This window comes from Mirounga leonina, unplaced genomic scaffold (genome assembly GCF_011800145.1).
Source record: "Mirounga leonina isolate KUSES-001 unplaced genomic scaffold, KU_Mleo_1.0 Mir_170, whole genome shotgun sequence".
NCBI lineage: Eukaryota > Metazoa > Chordata > Mammalia > Carnivora > Phocidae > Mirounga > Mirounga leonina.
The window spans coordinates 10259530-10275860 of record NW_023270433.1 but is presented as its reverse complement, the minus strand read 5'-3'; the positions used below and the strand labels follow the sequence as shown (position 1 = coordinate 10275860).

Genomic DNA, 16331 nt, shown 5'->3' with positions numbered 1-16331 from the left:
CTGGATTCTCACTTCATTTGCCAGTTCCACATGCCCTCCCACTCCAGGGCTGACAAATAATTCCTAATCAACCATGCCCCTGAATTTGCCCTACCTATACACTGTCCCTCAATGCCAGACTTAATGGTGAATTTCCACAACCTCCAACCTGCCCGCTACCTGACTGAAGTTATGTCAGATAATCTGTCTATTCTATTCATATTCTCCTTAAAATGTATCTGTACCATCTACTGTAATCAATGGGCTACAGCCCCTGACAAGACAAATGGACACCTAACCCAAGCTGGGCTTATCCTCTTTCCTGAGCATTTAAAATCTGAGCACAAATGCTTCAGTTAGCCTGTGTTGAGCATGGGTGCTGGAAAGACACGACAAGGCAGAGCAGAGACAGCCATTTTCCATCCTGGATACAGAAGCAAAGATCAGTTTGAAGGAGAAAAGAAAATAGGAAGCAGAGGCACCAGAAAAGCAGAAATAAGATTCCATATGACCACAGAGAGATGGGAAAGAAATTCTGGTCTTAACCCTTTATGAAATTCAAAAGAATGCTCCGTCCTTTAAGCCTCAAGAGAAACCCTGTACTTTCCACCAATGTCCCCATTTTAAACTAGCTTAAGGGGGCGGGGAGGGGAGGGTATTCTGTTGCTTGCAACTGAACTACTCAACACCTCTGGTTTTTCCCTGGCTACCAGTCTCTATTTCCCAGAAACCCACATCACTCACACTCTGGTTAGACTAGTTACTTCTCCACCATACAGCTCCTTGTGTTCAACCCATGTCTTTTTGGCTATACCAAGATTCTTTACAAACCCCTAAGATTAGATCCTATTCTTTAAGCTCTGGAGTTTTCTTTCGTAATGAGAGGTAGTGTGATCTTCACCTTTTAGCCTCAGCTTCTCACCTAGGAACCACCACCTACTTCATAAGGTTGTGACAGGAATTATGTGAGAATAAAGTCTTTGTCACATCATCTGACACATGGCAAGCCCCACTAAAGGTAGTTTCTTTCAGTATTACATGAATTAAACTTGTACATTCTGAACATTAGGTAAAAATTATTTCACTAATAAAGACCTGAAAGACACCAAGTATATCAAGAAGACTAATCACAAGTAATTTCTGCTGGGTAGTATTCTTTTCACATGATAGCACTTTAATACACAACTTGTGAGCAGCCATACCAACTTCCAATCAACATCTATTTCTCCCAAACTTGTTTCTAGTCCCACTGTATTTCTGAAGTTTTGAAAATGACCCTGTGCTCTTTCACCTGCATTTGTAGGATCTTTTAAAATAATTTACCAATGCTGTTATGAGATTTGTTTGCTTACTGATATTTTTACCAGTTTGTTTGGGGAAAAACAAAAAACCAAAAAACCAAAGGTCAGAGATTGAAGCTAAGTGGTCAAAAATCACATTTATTAAACTTATGTGAAGAGATTATATTTTTAGTGAATTATAGTCAAGGGCCAAAATTAACATTACTATTAGGAAAGGCCTTATAAGGCATTTTAATTTGAAGTTTTTGTCTAACAAAACCTCTAACAGAAAAAGAGAAAGGGACAGAGACTAAATATTACAATTAAGGTTATTTTGATAAAAATTACATTTAGGGCTTGGCTTTTACTGCATCTTATAATTATGTTGACAGATTCCTGGACAAATGAGGTGCTAAATAATCCAGACGCTAAACAAATCAACAAAAGTCCCAGCACAAAAATCATTACATAAAGGATTTTATTTCCTTCTCACTTATACAGATCTACTCCATTCAACATAGGGAAAAAACAATTCCTAGAAGAATCATTTGGTTTTAGACTCACATAACAAATAATAATTGTCAACAGGAGTGATCACATAATGAGGAGTAATTCTATCAACAGTATTAGAGCTATTATTATAAACATCTGTGCATACACAACGACCACATACATACATATACACAATGGTCAAATTTTGCTTTAAGTCTCAGAAGAACACTCTTATTCTATTTCATACCTAGTTCTAGAGGCCCATTGCACTGAGCCTCCTTCTAGCTAGCCTGTGGCTATTTTTCTACCTTCTCCTCTTCCTTCCCAATCTTTTAGCCCCAGGATTCTCAAGATTGGAACTTAAAGATCCTCTTGGTGAATTAATCCAACATTCATTCACCGTATGAGTGGCTGATGTTCAACTATTTCTACTTATGAACAAAGGCTATTTTAAGTAAACTGTTGACTGTTAACAAAATTATGTGTTTACGCACTAAAATTAAGAAAAGACTCTTCAGTATTCCACTAAGAAGCCTGGCTGCTACAAAATGGGTGACAATGTTGCAAAAACCCTACTGCAAATAAACATATAAAATCAGTTGGAAATCTTGCAGTTCTCAGAACTCCATTATCACTGTTGAAATAATTAGTGGTAGTTTTCAATTGCTGCTATTCTTGCTTTTTAATCTTCATTTATGGCTCATTCAGCAAGGTCATTTTCAAAGATTTACTTATTTGAGAGAGAGCGGGCACATGAGTATGCACAGGAGGGGCAGAGGGAGAGAATCTCAAGCAGACTCCCCCGAGCACGGAGCCTGACTCACGACCCATGAGACCCATGAGACCACGACCTGAGCCAAAACCAAGAGTCAGGTGTTCAACCGACTGAGCCACCCTAGCAACGTCATTTTCAAATCAGTTTGATACATGTTGTGTGCGATGATGGGTATTGCATCAACAGTATCCTTATTTTAAATTTTCCAGTGATTAGACTTTGATGTGTTCATGTCATGTTTCAAATAGGAGTCCTACCTCAATTGTTAAAGCACATTTATCATCCTTACCCTAAATTTATTTGTACATAATAGTCCATTTCCAATACAAAACAGGAACATTCAGGTTAAGTAGGTAATGGGGTTCTGCCTAAGTTGGCTGAGGTCAAAAAAGCTAGCATCTCTGCTATAACCAAGCAAGCTGCTCTAGGATGCCAGGTCACATTACTTCCAGCCTAGTAGTCCTCCCAAACTTTTTCTCTAAACTACCTCAAGGACCATTAGAAACTCACCCCATATATTCTGAGCCCCATATATTTTGCCCAAGATTTCTTGGAATCTCATATCCCCTTAATGGACTTTCTTCCTTCATCATTGTCTTTAATTCCTTGTCCAGGAAGATCTCTGTTCTCCCAATTTCCATTTTTATAAGAAAAACCCACACCTTAAACTATAACATTCATAAAAAGTCCTCCTTTTTTAATGCCCAAGGAAAGGAGTCTTAGACTCAAAGGACAGCATGGAGCCATTAATGCCTCTTCCTGCATTTTCCTGTAGATTTTCAACGCTCGGATGTAAATGCACATCCTTCTTGTCCCCACTCCCCAAACTCAGATCCCTTTGCATTAACGGTTCGCTTTATCACCTTACTCCTCTAAACCCCCAATATTCAACTGGATAGCCACTGAATAGGCCAAGATTTTGAAGTCTGAGAGGAAAGAAAGGGAGGCAGCAAAATGGATTCTGACATATTTTAGAGTTTTCATGCATGCTTTTACAATGAGCTAAAGACTCATTCCTTCTCTCAGATTCTGAGGTTTAGCTGTATTACTTTTCACAAAATCTTGGTTTTCTATTAACTATGAATTCTACAAGCATTTTCTTCTATTTTTCAGTCTGATTCTTTGTTCTTGGCTCTTCAGTTAGGGGCTGTTGCCACCTTGTGGACTAAGTGGGAATAAATGCCAATGCACTACCACAGGTTCTCATCTCTGTAAGACCACTAGATGGTGACTTCAAGTTTGAAGTAAGAGACTTCCCAAACCAATCTAGAAAACCAGTTAGTTGGTTATGACTACACAAAAAATAGATTCACACAAATAAAATAAAAAGGAATATGTCCAAAATAATGAGTTAAATAAATATCTTTTGGAGGTAGTGGCCTGAGGTTAAGAACCTCTTAACCCAGGCTTTGACTCTTAGCAAACTAGGAATACAAGGGAACTTCCTCACACTGATAAAGGGCATCTACAAAAAATGCATAGCTTCCTGATTTCAAAACTTACTACAAAGCTACTGTAACCAAAACAGTGTGGTACTGGCATAAAAAGAGATAATACAGACAAAACAATGGACAGAGCCCTGAAATAAACTCTCACATATATGGTCAATGATTTTCAACAAGGTTTTCAAAATCATTCAGTGGGGAAGGGACAATCCTTTCAAAAAATAGTGATGGCAAACTTGAACATCCACATGCAAAAGAATGAATGTGGACCTTACACCATATACTCAAAAATTACCTCAAAGCAGATCTAAATATAAGACCTAAAAGCATAAAACTTTTAGAGGAAACACAGGGAAAAGCTTAATGATGTTGGATTTGCCAATGACACCAAGGGCACAGGCAACAAAAGAAAAAAAAGCTGTACTACATCAAAATTAAAAATTGTATATAAAAGGACACAATCAACAAAGTAAAAAGGCAATCCATGGAATGGGAGAAATTATTTGCAAATCATTTATCTGATAAAGGGCTAATATCCAGAAGAGATAAAGAACTCTTATAACTTATAAGGGGTGCCTGGGTGGCTCAGTCAGTTAAGCATCTGACTCTTGATTTCGGCTGTTCACTGGGCATGGAGCCTGTTTAAGATTCCCTCTCCTTCTCCCTCTGTTCCTCTCCCCAAAAACAAAACAAAACACTCTTACAACTCAAAAGAACAACAAAACTTGTTTAAAAATGAAAAGACTTAAATAGGCTTTTCTCAAAAGAAGTTATACAATACATGTATCTATACATGTGCCAACAGGCACATGAAAAGATGTCCAACATCATTACTCATGGGGGAAATGCAAATCAAAACCACAGTGAGGAATCACCTCACACCCATATGGATGGTTACTATCAAAAACACAGAAAATAGGGTGCCTGGGTGGCTCAGTTGGTTAAGCGACTGCCTTCGGCTCAGGTCATGATCCTGGAGTCCCAGGATCGAGTCCCGCATCGGGCTCCCTGCTCAGCGGGGAGTCTGCTTCTCCCTCTGACCCTCCCCCCTCTCATGCTCTATCTCATTCGCTCTCTCAAATAAATAAATAAAATCTTTAAAAAAAAAAAACACAGAAAATAAGTATTAGTGACAATGTAGAAAAATTAGAACTGTTCTTCACTGTTAGTGGGAATGTAAAATGACACAGCCACTGTAAAAAACAGTATGGTGGCTCTTCAGAAAATTAAAAATAGAATTACCTTATGTTCCAGCAACTCCAGTGTTGGGTATATACCCCCAAAAATTGAAAATAAGGACTTGAAAAGATATCTGCACATTCATATTTGCAGCAGCTTTATTCACAATAGCCAAAAGGTGTAAGTGACCCAAGCATCCATCAACAGATGAATGGATAGACAAAATGTAGTATGTATATACAATGGACTATTTATTCAGCCTTAAAAAGAAATTCTAACACATGCTACAACATGGATGAACCTCGAAAACATTATGCTAAGTAGAAGAAGCCACACATGGAGCACGTGGGTGGCTCAGTCGGTTAAGCGTCTGCCTTCAGCTCGGGTCATGATCTCAGGGTCCTGGGATCGAGCCCCGAGTCAGACTCCCTGCTTGTCAGAGAGTCTGTTTCTTCCTCTCCCTCTGCCCCTTCCCCCTGCTCATGCTCTCTCTCTCTCAAATAAGTAAATAAAATCTTAAAAAAAAAAAAAAAAAGCAGCAGCAACCAGCCACACACAACAGGGCAAATACATGATTCAGCTTATATAAGATACCTAAAATAGTCAAATTCGCAAGAGACAGAAAGTAGAATGGTGGTTGCCAGAGGCTAGGGGAATGGGCAACTATTAACAGGTACAGGGTTTCAGTGTTACAAAATGAAAGAGTTCTGTGGATGGACGGTGCTTATGGCTACACAACAATATGGATATACTTAATGGCACTAAACTGTACATTTAAAAAATGGTTAAGATGGTAAATGTTATGTGTATTTTATCACAATTTTTTTTTAAAGATTTTTATTTATTTATTTGAGAGAGAGGATGAGAGGAGAGAGAGAGCACATGAGAGGGGGGAGGGTCAGAGGGAGAAGCAGACTCCCCGCCGAGCAGGGAGCCCGATGCGGGACTCGATCCCGGGACTCCAGGACCATGACCTGAGCCGAAGGCAGTCGCTTAACCAACTGAGCCACCCACGCGCCCTTTATCACAATTTTTAAATCTAAAAGAAAACGAATCTAAAAGAAAACGAATCTAAAAGAATCTATGGCTAACAACATACTTGAGAGTGAAATACTGAACTCTTTCCCCTAAGATCAAAAACAAAACAAGAATGTCATTCTCACCACTTTTATCTACTATATTAGACTGGAAATCTTAGCCAATGCAATATAGTAATAAAAATAAACAAAACTCATAAACATCAAAAGGGAAGAAGTAGAATTGCCTTTATTCAAAGATATACACATAAAAAGTCCCAAGGAATTTAGTTTTTAAAGTTACTAGAACTGGGAAACAAACTTAACAATGTTATATGATACAAATTTGATATACAAAAATCAACAGCTTTTCTATACTAGCAACAAACAATGGGAAAACAACATTTTAAAATAATACCATTGACTACAGCATTAAAAAAAAGTAGGATAAGATTAAAGAAAGATATACTAGATCTCAACACTAATCTTTCAAAAACCTGATGAGAAAAAACAAATAAGTTCTAACTATGTGAAAAGATACACTAAATTCATAGAAGACTCAGTTCTAAAATGACAACTCTCCCCAAATTGATAGGATCAATACAACCCAATCAAAATCTCAGGAGGCTTCTTTGTTTAAAAAAGAAAAAATTGACAAACTGATTCTAAAATCTTTAGGGAAATGAAAAACAAAACAAAACATCCTAGAATAGCCAAAATAACCTGAACAACTTTAAGGGAAAATGGAGTTGGAACACACTGCCTGATTTCGAGACTAATTATAAAGCAATGTTATTCAAGACACTGCAGTACTGGTAAAAAGATAGATTAATGGAGGAGAATACAATCTATAAATAGACTCATAAATATCAAATTATTTTTCAGCATGTGCAACAAAAATTCAAAATGAGGAAAGTCTTTTCAACAAATGGTGCTAAAACAAATGAATATTCATATAGAAAGACTTGGACTTCTTCACATACCATACAAAATTTTAATTTGAGATGGGTTATAGACATAAATGTAAAAATTAAAAAGTTTCTAGTAGAAAACACAGAACACCGCCTTCGCAACCTCAGGTTACGCCAAGATTTCTTAGAACATGGAAAGCATTAACGATAAAAGAAAAAATTAATAAATTAGACTTCCTAGAAATGTAAAACTTCTAATCAAAAAAGCATATTCATAAAGTAGAACGGAAAGCCACAGATTGGGAGAAAATATTCAAACCACATATTTGATGAAGGACTTGTATCCTAATTAAAAAAAAACACAACTCGGGCGCCTGGGTGGCTCAGTTGGTTAAGCGACTGCCTTCGGCTCAGGTCATGATCCCGGAGTCTCGGGATCGAGTCCTGCATCGGGCTCCCTGCTCAGCGGGGAGTCTGCTTCTCCCTCTGACCCTCCCCCTTCTCATGCTCTATCTCATTCTCTCTCTCAAATAAATAAATAAAAATCTTTAAAAATAAAAAAAATAATAATAAAATAAAATAAAATAAAAAAAACACAACTCAATAATAGGACAGAGAACATGATTTTGTTTTAATAGTCAAAAGACTTTGAATAGACACTTTAAGATTGTATTTATTTGAGAGAGGGAGAGAGAGCATATAAGCGGGAGGAGGGGCAAGGGGAGAGGGAGAAGCAGACTCCCCGCTGAGCAGGGAGCCTGACTCAGCCCATCCCAGGACCCCCCAGGACCCGGAGCCAAAGATCTGAGCCAAAGGCAGATGCTTAATCACTTAACCAACTGAGCCACCCAGGCGCCCCTGAATAGACACTTCGTATCTAAAAGGTGATATACGAATGGCCAATAAGAGCATGAAAAGGTGATCTACATAATTAGTCATTAGGGAAATGCAAACTAATGGGGCATCTGGGTGGCTCAGTCCATTAAGCATCTGACTCTTGGTTTTGGCTCAGGTCATGATCTCATGGATCATGGGATCAAGCCCACATCAGGCTCCATGCTCAGCAGAGAGTCTACTCGGAAGAGTCTCTCCCTCTGCCCCTCTCCCAACTCGTGCTTACTCTCTCTCTCAAATAAATAAATCTTAAAAAAAAAAATTGGGGCGCCTGGGTGGCTCAGTTGGTTAAGCGACTGCCTTCAGCTCAGGTCATGATCCTGGAGTCCCAGGATCGAGTTCTGCATTGGGCTCCCTGCTCAGCGGGGAGTCTGCTTCTCCCTCTGACCCTACCCCCTCTCATGGGCACTCTCTCTCTCTTAAATAAATCTTAAAAAAAAAAAAAAAAAATCAATCCATTACATGCCCACTAGAATGACTAAAATTTAAAAGTTAACAACACCAAATGCTTACAAAGATGTGGAACAACTAGAACTCCTACACTACTGGAACTGTAAAATATACTAACAATTTGGAAAACTGGCAATTTCATAAAGCTTAACATACATCTACCATATGATCCAACAATTCCTAGATATATGTCTAATAAAAATAAAAACATATAGCCACAAAAAACCTTGTACAAGAGTTTTCACAACTGCTTTATTCATAATAGCCAAAAACTAGAAACAGCCCAGGTTATCAACAGGTGTTATAGATAAACAGTGATATAGTCAATGAAATACTACTTAGCAATAAAAAGAAATAAACTACTAAAACCTGGAATAACATGGGTAAGTCTCAACCGCTATGCTATAAAACACTAGAGACAAAAGAGCAGCACCTGTTGTAGGATTCCATTCATATGACATTTTAGAACAGGCAAAACCAATCTATCACATGACAGAGATCAGAAGTTAATGCTTCTTGGAGTAGAACAGTACAACTGACTGAGAAAAAAGCATAAGGCAATTTTCTGAAGGGATGACAATGTTCTGTATCTTGACAGAACATGGATTACAAGGGCGTATGCATTCGTAAAAAGTGCTTGAACCTTATACTTAATGTCTGTGCATTTCACTGTATGTAAATCATACCATTATTTTAAAAAGATAAAAAGTACATTGTTTCTGTAATCACACAAGCTCCAGCTCTGCCAGTTACCAGCTGTGTGGCCTTGGCCAAGTGTTAAATTGTCAGTTTCTTCATCTGTAAAATGGAGGGAACAAGAGTTGAAAACATCATAAGAACTGCAAGAATAAATGAGATAATGTTTTAAAACCATTAGCATACAGTAAATGCTCACTGAATATTACCCAAAAAAGTTAGAAACCCTTCCTAATGTATTTCAGTAAAGAAACATAGAGGATTGGCTAGAGCAGCTAGATGCTGGAGAACTCACCTATATATTACCTCACTTATTTTTTTAAAACAACCCCTAACAGGGATAATTACTGTTCTATGGATAAAGAAACTGGTCACTCAGCAAAGAAGTGGCAAAAGTCAAGATGCAAACTCTCATTCATGTTTTTTCCACTGTACCATGCTATCTTCCATTAAGGTCATTTCCAGCAATGTAACCCTGCAACTGCCAAGACAACACAATCAAATGAGAAGCGATTAAGGATCCCTTTATTCTCGATAGTATGGTATGCCAATCCTGATGCTGAAAAGCAGGTCAATTTTGATAGCTTAACTGTGAATGGAGGGAGACCTGCAAGTAGAAGCCTGTAAACACTGCTCTAGGCTTTTACCCTGTTCTCAGGCTTCGAGATGGTTCCTGCTACTTGAGGATACAGATTCCCTTTCCTTAGAGCAATTTCAAGATAAGAGAATTCTGAATGTAAAAATCTGTGATCTAAGGTGGGAAACTAGAACATGAGTAGCTCAATTTGGTAGTGATTGCACAGTTGGTTAAGCGTTAAGACTCTTGGTTTTGGCTCAGGTTGTGATCTCAGGGTCATCAGATCCAGCCCTGTGTTGGGCTCCATGCTCAGCTCGGAATCTGCTTGACTTTTTCCCTCTCCCTCTGCTCCTCCCCCACATGCTCTCAATCTAAAATAAATAAATAAATCTTTAAGAATATAAAATAATATAAAATAACATAAAATAAAATACAAATCTTTTGGGATGCCTGGGTGGCTCAGTGGGTTAATTTAAGCATACAACTCTTGATTTCGGCTCAGGTTATGATCTCAGGATCGTGAGATTGAGCCCCATGTTGGGCTCCACACTGGGTCATGATCCTGCTTAAGATTCTCTCTCTCCCTCTCCCTCTGCCCCACCTCTCCCCACGCATGCACTCTCTCAAAAAATGTATTTTTTTAATAAAAGAGCTTTGTTAAAAATTAAAATAATGAAAGTTGCCCTATGATCCCATTTGGCCAAAGATACTCTACTGTTAACAAACAGTTCAGTGTATCCTTCCAGACTAAAATCTGCCCTTTTCCTTAGCAATTCTATAATAGTCCTCCATTGCATGGATAATCACAATCCATTAAACTAGTAGTCCTCTATTAAACTTTGAGCTGTTTCCAATTTTTTTGCTATTATAATTGCTGAAAGGAATATATTTTGACTATACATTTTGCATACCTGTCATTTCTTATAGGATAAAGACTGAGACGTGAATTGCTACATCTGTAATTTTTATATTATTTTTTAAAGATTTTATTTATTTGAGATAGACACAGTGGGAGAGGGAGAAGCAGGCTCCCCGCCGAGCAGGGAGTCTGATGTGGGACTCAATCCCAGGACCTGGGATCATGACCTGAGCCGAAGGCAGATGCTCAACAACTGAGCCACCCAGGCGCCCCTACACCTGTAATTTTTAATTTTTAAATTTTAAACCACTAAATCTGCAAAAGTAAACCTGCACATTTTCAGCTTTGACAGATATTATTAGATTATATTCATAATAGTTCCCATTTTCCCACACCTTCATCTGCACTGACAATTACTATTATTTAGTTTAGGTGCTACAAACTCAAATGCCTACAGAAGATGCAGGAGACATAATTGATGGAGGAGCCCATTTGGATCTGTGACAAACCTGAGAGTGCATGTTCACATCAAGAGGGCAGCCACTATTCTGTTCCAGTCAACAGATGTCATGTAGAAATCTAGTCCCAATTTATCAAGAAGGCCAAAACTCCAAATTTTTATGAAGATCTTGCAGGTTTTAAATGTTGACAACTAAAATGTTTTATTTAGGGGCGCCTGGACGGCTCAGTCAGTTAAGCAGCTGCCTTGGGCTCAGGTTTTGATCCCAGAGTCCTGGGATTGAGCCCCGCATCGGGCTCCCTGCTCCAAGGGGAGCCTGCTTCTCCCTCTCCCTCTGCCTGCTGCTCCCCCTGCTTGTGCTCTGTGTCAAATAAATAATCTTTAAAAATAAATAAATAAATAAAATGTTTTATTTAAATATTTGGTTAGTCAAACAAAATACATCCAAAGGCCAGACTACATTTAGCACATGGAATTTTGTGCTGAGATGAAAAAGATATAACATTGTATTCTCACCTTTTTAAATGATTATTTATTTGGGAGAGAGAGAGAGAGCACGCGCGAGCCCACACAAGTAGGGGGAGTGGCAGGAAGAGGGAGAGGGAGAAGTAGGCTCCCTGACGAGCAGGGAGCTTGACTTGGGGGATCCCAGTACCCTGGGATCATGACCTGAGCCGAAGGCAGACGCTTAACCATCTGAGGCACCCAGGCGCCCCACGTATTTTCACTTTGAATCTTATTATTCATGCAGTTTGTTTTCCTATGCTTACCAACAGAGGATGTATTTATTTAATTTTGGTTCATAGTAACTGTCAGCACCCTTCAAAGGAAGATGCTTGTCTCTTTTTTTTTTTTTTTCAGATCCACATCTACAACAAATATTAGATGACAAAAAAAAAAAAAAAAAAAAAGATATGTACCTTCAGGTACTGAGGCTAAAAAGTGTCATCTTAGTTGATCAAAGTGTGGCCAGAAAAGGTGTATGAAGACTCTTGGGACTGAGCTGCTATACTCTCCCCAGCGTAATTAGTGCACCACAAGAATTTTAGAGAAAATACTAATTTATAAAACTACATATAACTCTTGAAGATGGCTTTAATAATCTAGTGTTTCAGGGGCGCCTGGGTGGCTCAGTCGTTAAGCATCTGCCTTCGGCTCAGGTCATGATCTCAGGGTCCTGGGATCGAGCCCCGCATCGGGCTCCCTGCTCGGCGGAAAGCCGCTTCTCCCTCTCCCACTCCCCCTGCTTGTGTTCCCTCTCTCGCTCTCTGTCAAATAAATAAATAAAATCTTTAAAAAAAATAATAATAATCTAGTGTTTCCCTCTACTACCTGATACATTCGCTTAACAGCAAATTTTCTGATGAGGTATCAAAAAGGAAGAGAAGAATTCCCACACATCTCCCTTATTATCATACTTGGAATTGTAACCACTTTCAGCTTTTTTAAATGAAATAAAGTATAGGTTTGCACAAATCTTTCCCTGTTCTCAAAATGTTACTGCAAATACCGCTTCTATAGAAAGAACAACTGCAGCAACCTATCTAGCTTTGGTTTGTGCTCATTCCTTCTTAGTCATCCATTACAAATCTCCAGACCCAGATGTCCCAGCATTCCCCACACCCACCAGAGATAATGGCAGAGATCCATGACTATCCAAGGACCCAACAACAGCCTTTGAATGCAACTATCTTTTCATCAATTGTAAACAAGTCCTAAACTCTTGGCTCCATAGGGAGTCCTTACCAAGTCAGTATAAACTCTGTAATAGGGGCAAAGGTCAAGGGGATGAGAGCTCAGCCTAAGCTCTGAATCTCATACCACCCCTACCCTGTTCAAAAGAATCCTTATCAGAAAAGAACTCCCCAGCAAAAGGTCACATTCAGGAGACCTGATCTAGCAGTGATCTAGCAGATTCAGCTGGTTTTGGAAGTAGGCCCTTGGAACAGTTATGAATGTGAAATGACTAAATCACTAACCGAGTATTGTGAAGGAAAGGGAACATAAAGGGAAAAACAAGGGAGATTTGTGAATTTATCTTCATTTGTTTCAGGAAAGAACCTGTCTGAAAAATAGTGGAATAACCCTGAACCTGAGCCACAGAAGAAATCTCTTTGGGAACCTATTCCACAGTGAATTATTCTACTCTGTGTCCAAAATCATTCTAATATATGCAAAAGAGCCCAAATGACACTTAGTATATTCTTCTGCATACAAAAAAACCCATTACGTATGTTATAAATCATTATACTGCTTTAAGCTCTTCCATTAGCATTTGAGACTTGTCACAGTCAAGAAAACTAGAGACAGGATAAAAGAGGAGTTAAACAAATTAAGTCAATCAGAGAAAGACAATTATATTATTTCACTCGGGTGGAATTTAAGAAACAAAACAGAGAAGCATAGGGGAAGGGAGGGAAAAATAAAACAAGATGAAATCAGAGAGGGAGACAAACCATAAGAGACTCTTAACCACAGGAAACAAACTGATGGTTGCTGGAGGGGAGAGGGGGGGGGGATGGGGTAACTGGGTGACGGGTATTAAGGAGGGCACTTGATGTAATGAGCACTGGGTGTCATATGCAACTGATGAATCACTAAACTCTACCTCTGAAACTAATAATACACTATGTTAATTAATTGAATTTTAATAAAATTTTTTTGAAAAAAATTATTTAAATATGGCTGATATATAATGTTATATTGGTTTCAATGCACAACATATTGACTTGACAATTCTATACAGTACTCAGTGCTCACCACCATAAGTGTAGTTACCATCTGTTACCATGCAAGGTTATTACAATGTTATTGACTATATTCCCTAGGCTGTACTTTTCATCCCTGTGACTTGTTTTATAACTGGAATTTTGTAGCTCTTAATCCCCTTTACCTATTTCATTTATCTTCCCACTCCCTCCTCTTTGGTAATCACGAGTTTGTTCGTATTTATTTTATTTATTTTATTTTATTATGTTATATTAATCACCATACATTACATCATTAGTTCTTGATGTAGTGTTCCATGATTCATTGTTTGCGTATAACAGCCAGTGCTCCATTCAATATGTGCCCTCTTTAATACCCACCACCAGGCTAACCCATCCCCCCATAAAATAAGTTTTTAAAAAACAGCTCTCAAATCTCAGGTATTTCTCCACTATATACTTTGGCGTGAGTCTTTTAACCTCTCCAGGCCTCAACATTGTCATCTGTAAGCTCAGGATAGTATCTTTTTATTTATTTATTTTTAAAGATTTTATTTATTTATTTGACAGAGAGAGACACAGCGAGAGAGGGAACACAAGAGGGGGAGCGGGAGAGGGAGAAGCAGGCTTCACGCTGAGCAGGGAGCCCGATGTGGGGTTCTGTGGGGATCAATCCCAGGACCCTGGGATCATGACCTGAGCCAAAGGCAGACGCTTAAGACTGAGCCACCCAGGCGCCCCCAGGATAGTATCTTTTTTAAACAAAAGTTTTATGAGTGCTTGCATGTGAAGCATTTAGTGTGTAATAAATATTAGCGATGATGATGATGATGTAGTAGTAGTAGTAGAAGAAGGCACTTATCAAGCTTCGTGTCTGTTTTCCTGATTAAACCAGAGTCCCTCAGGACATGAACTGTGTCATAGCTTGTCATAACTTGGCACACACATCAAAGAGAAAAAGAGAAGTGGGGAAGGAAGAAAAGAACAATAGACTAGGTATTACAAAGTCAAATTTAAAATTAAATAATTTTATAGGATATAATCCTCATTCCTACTGATAATATGCAAAATGCCTGGAACAGAAGGAATACCCAGTAAATGTTAATTTTCTTTCCTTCCTTGATCTCTTAACACCCGGCCTTAAATTCACTCTCTGCAGACCATACTTGGGCTCATATGAAGTGTCTTCTGAGATCAAAAATTGTGACATACAGTTTGACAACTAGAAATGAACCCATTAAGACATGGTACAGAATAATGGAATTTTGGACAGAACCTAGAGGACTCTAGCTGAGAAGCACATTCTTCTTTTATAGTCTGAAGGATCCACAAAAAGTCTCCTTGAGGGGTGCCTGGATGGCTCAGTTGGTTAAAAGGCTGCCTTTGGCTCAGGTCATGATCCCAGGGTCCTGGGATCAAGACCCATATAGGGCTCCCTGCTCAGCGGGGAGCCTGCTCTGCCTGCCACTCCCCCTGCTTGTGTGCATGCTCTCTCTGTGTGTCAAATAAAATCTTAAAAAAAAAAAAAAAAAACCCACAAAATAAAGATTTTATTCATTTGAGAGAGAAAGAGAGAGCACAAGGGGTGGGGAGGAGCAGAGGGAGAGGGAGAACAGACTCCCCACTGAGCAGGGAGCCCTATGTGGGGCTCGATCTGGGGACTCTGGGATCATGACCTCAGCCAAAGGCAGACATTTAACTGACTGAGTCACCCAGGTGCTCCCCTCATGTCTCTTTTTAAATGCTCATTTATCTATATCTAGATCCTTGATCAGTAGGGGGAAATATATATATATATATGTATATATATATGTACATATATGTGTGTATATATATATATATATATATGTATATATATGTATTTTTTTTTTTTAGTCTGAGGCAGCAAGAAACCCAAGGATGCAGTGTTTTTAAAACACTAATGGTCAGGTTTTTAATTGTATAAATTTTTTTTCCCCAACATAAGCATGGTACTGACCAAAGAGTTCATAATCTGAGTATGTGTTTTAAATAAGCAGAGGGTTAACTTCTTTAGTTTCCTAAGAGGTTAAATCAATGGGCTGGCAGATGGTCACTTGGGAGGTTACCTGCTGCTGGCTGGGGGAAGGGGACCAAAATGCCCTAACAGTCAACCAGATGGTAAAGAACAGTCTTGGCCAAAGTAGTCAGCAATATATGAGCTCTGCTCCTCTGAGGGAACTATTTACTTGAAGCAGTAACTTACACCTGCTAACATCTGGAATGATTTATCTTTGTGTCATTAAGAAACACAGGCTAGTTTAATTGAATAAAGTGCAGTTACAACAGCCCATTAATACAGAAAGACCGAGAATTTCAACACTATGTTACACAGCCTAGAATAGCATACACTTAACAGTGTTTATCATTTGCCAAGCATGGTTTTAAATGTAAACAGAAATATATGTGTGTGTATATATTACTTCATTTAATCCTCACAACAGCCCTGTAAAGTAGAAATAAATTTTTATTGTCCCCATTTTGCAGATGAAAACACTGAGGCCCAGAGAGGTTAAATAACTTAGCCAAGATTACAGAGCTAGTAAATACTGAAGCCAAAAAGAACCCAAATAATCTTGAGCCAGAGGCCAT

The 16331-nt window shown here is 38.6% G+C and overlaps 1 protein-coding gene across 2 annotated transcripts in view; it reads right to left on the bottom strand.

The window, feature by feature from the left end:
* Window positions 1-16331, bottom strand: part of NR6A1 (nuclear receptor subfamily 6 group A member 1) — a 228664-nt gene that overhangs the window by 174563 nt on the left and 37770 nt on the right. The gene's annotated exons all lie outside the window — the stretch shown is intronic.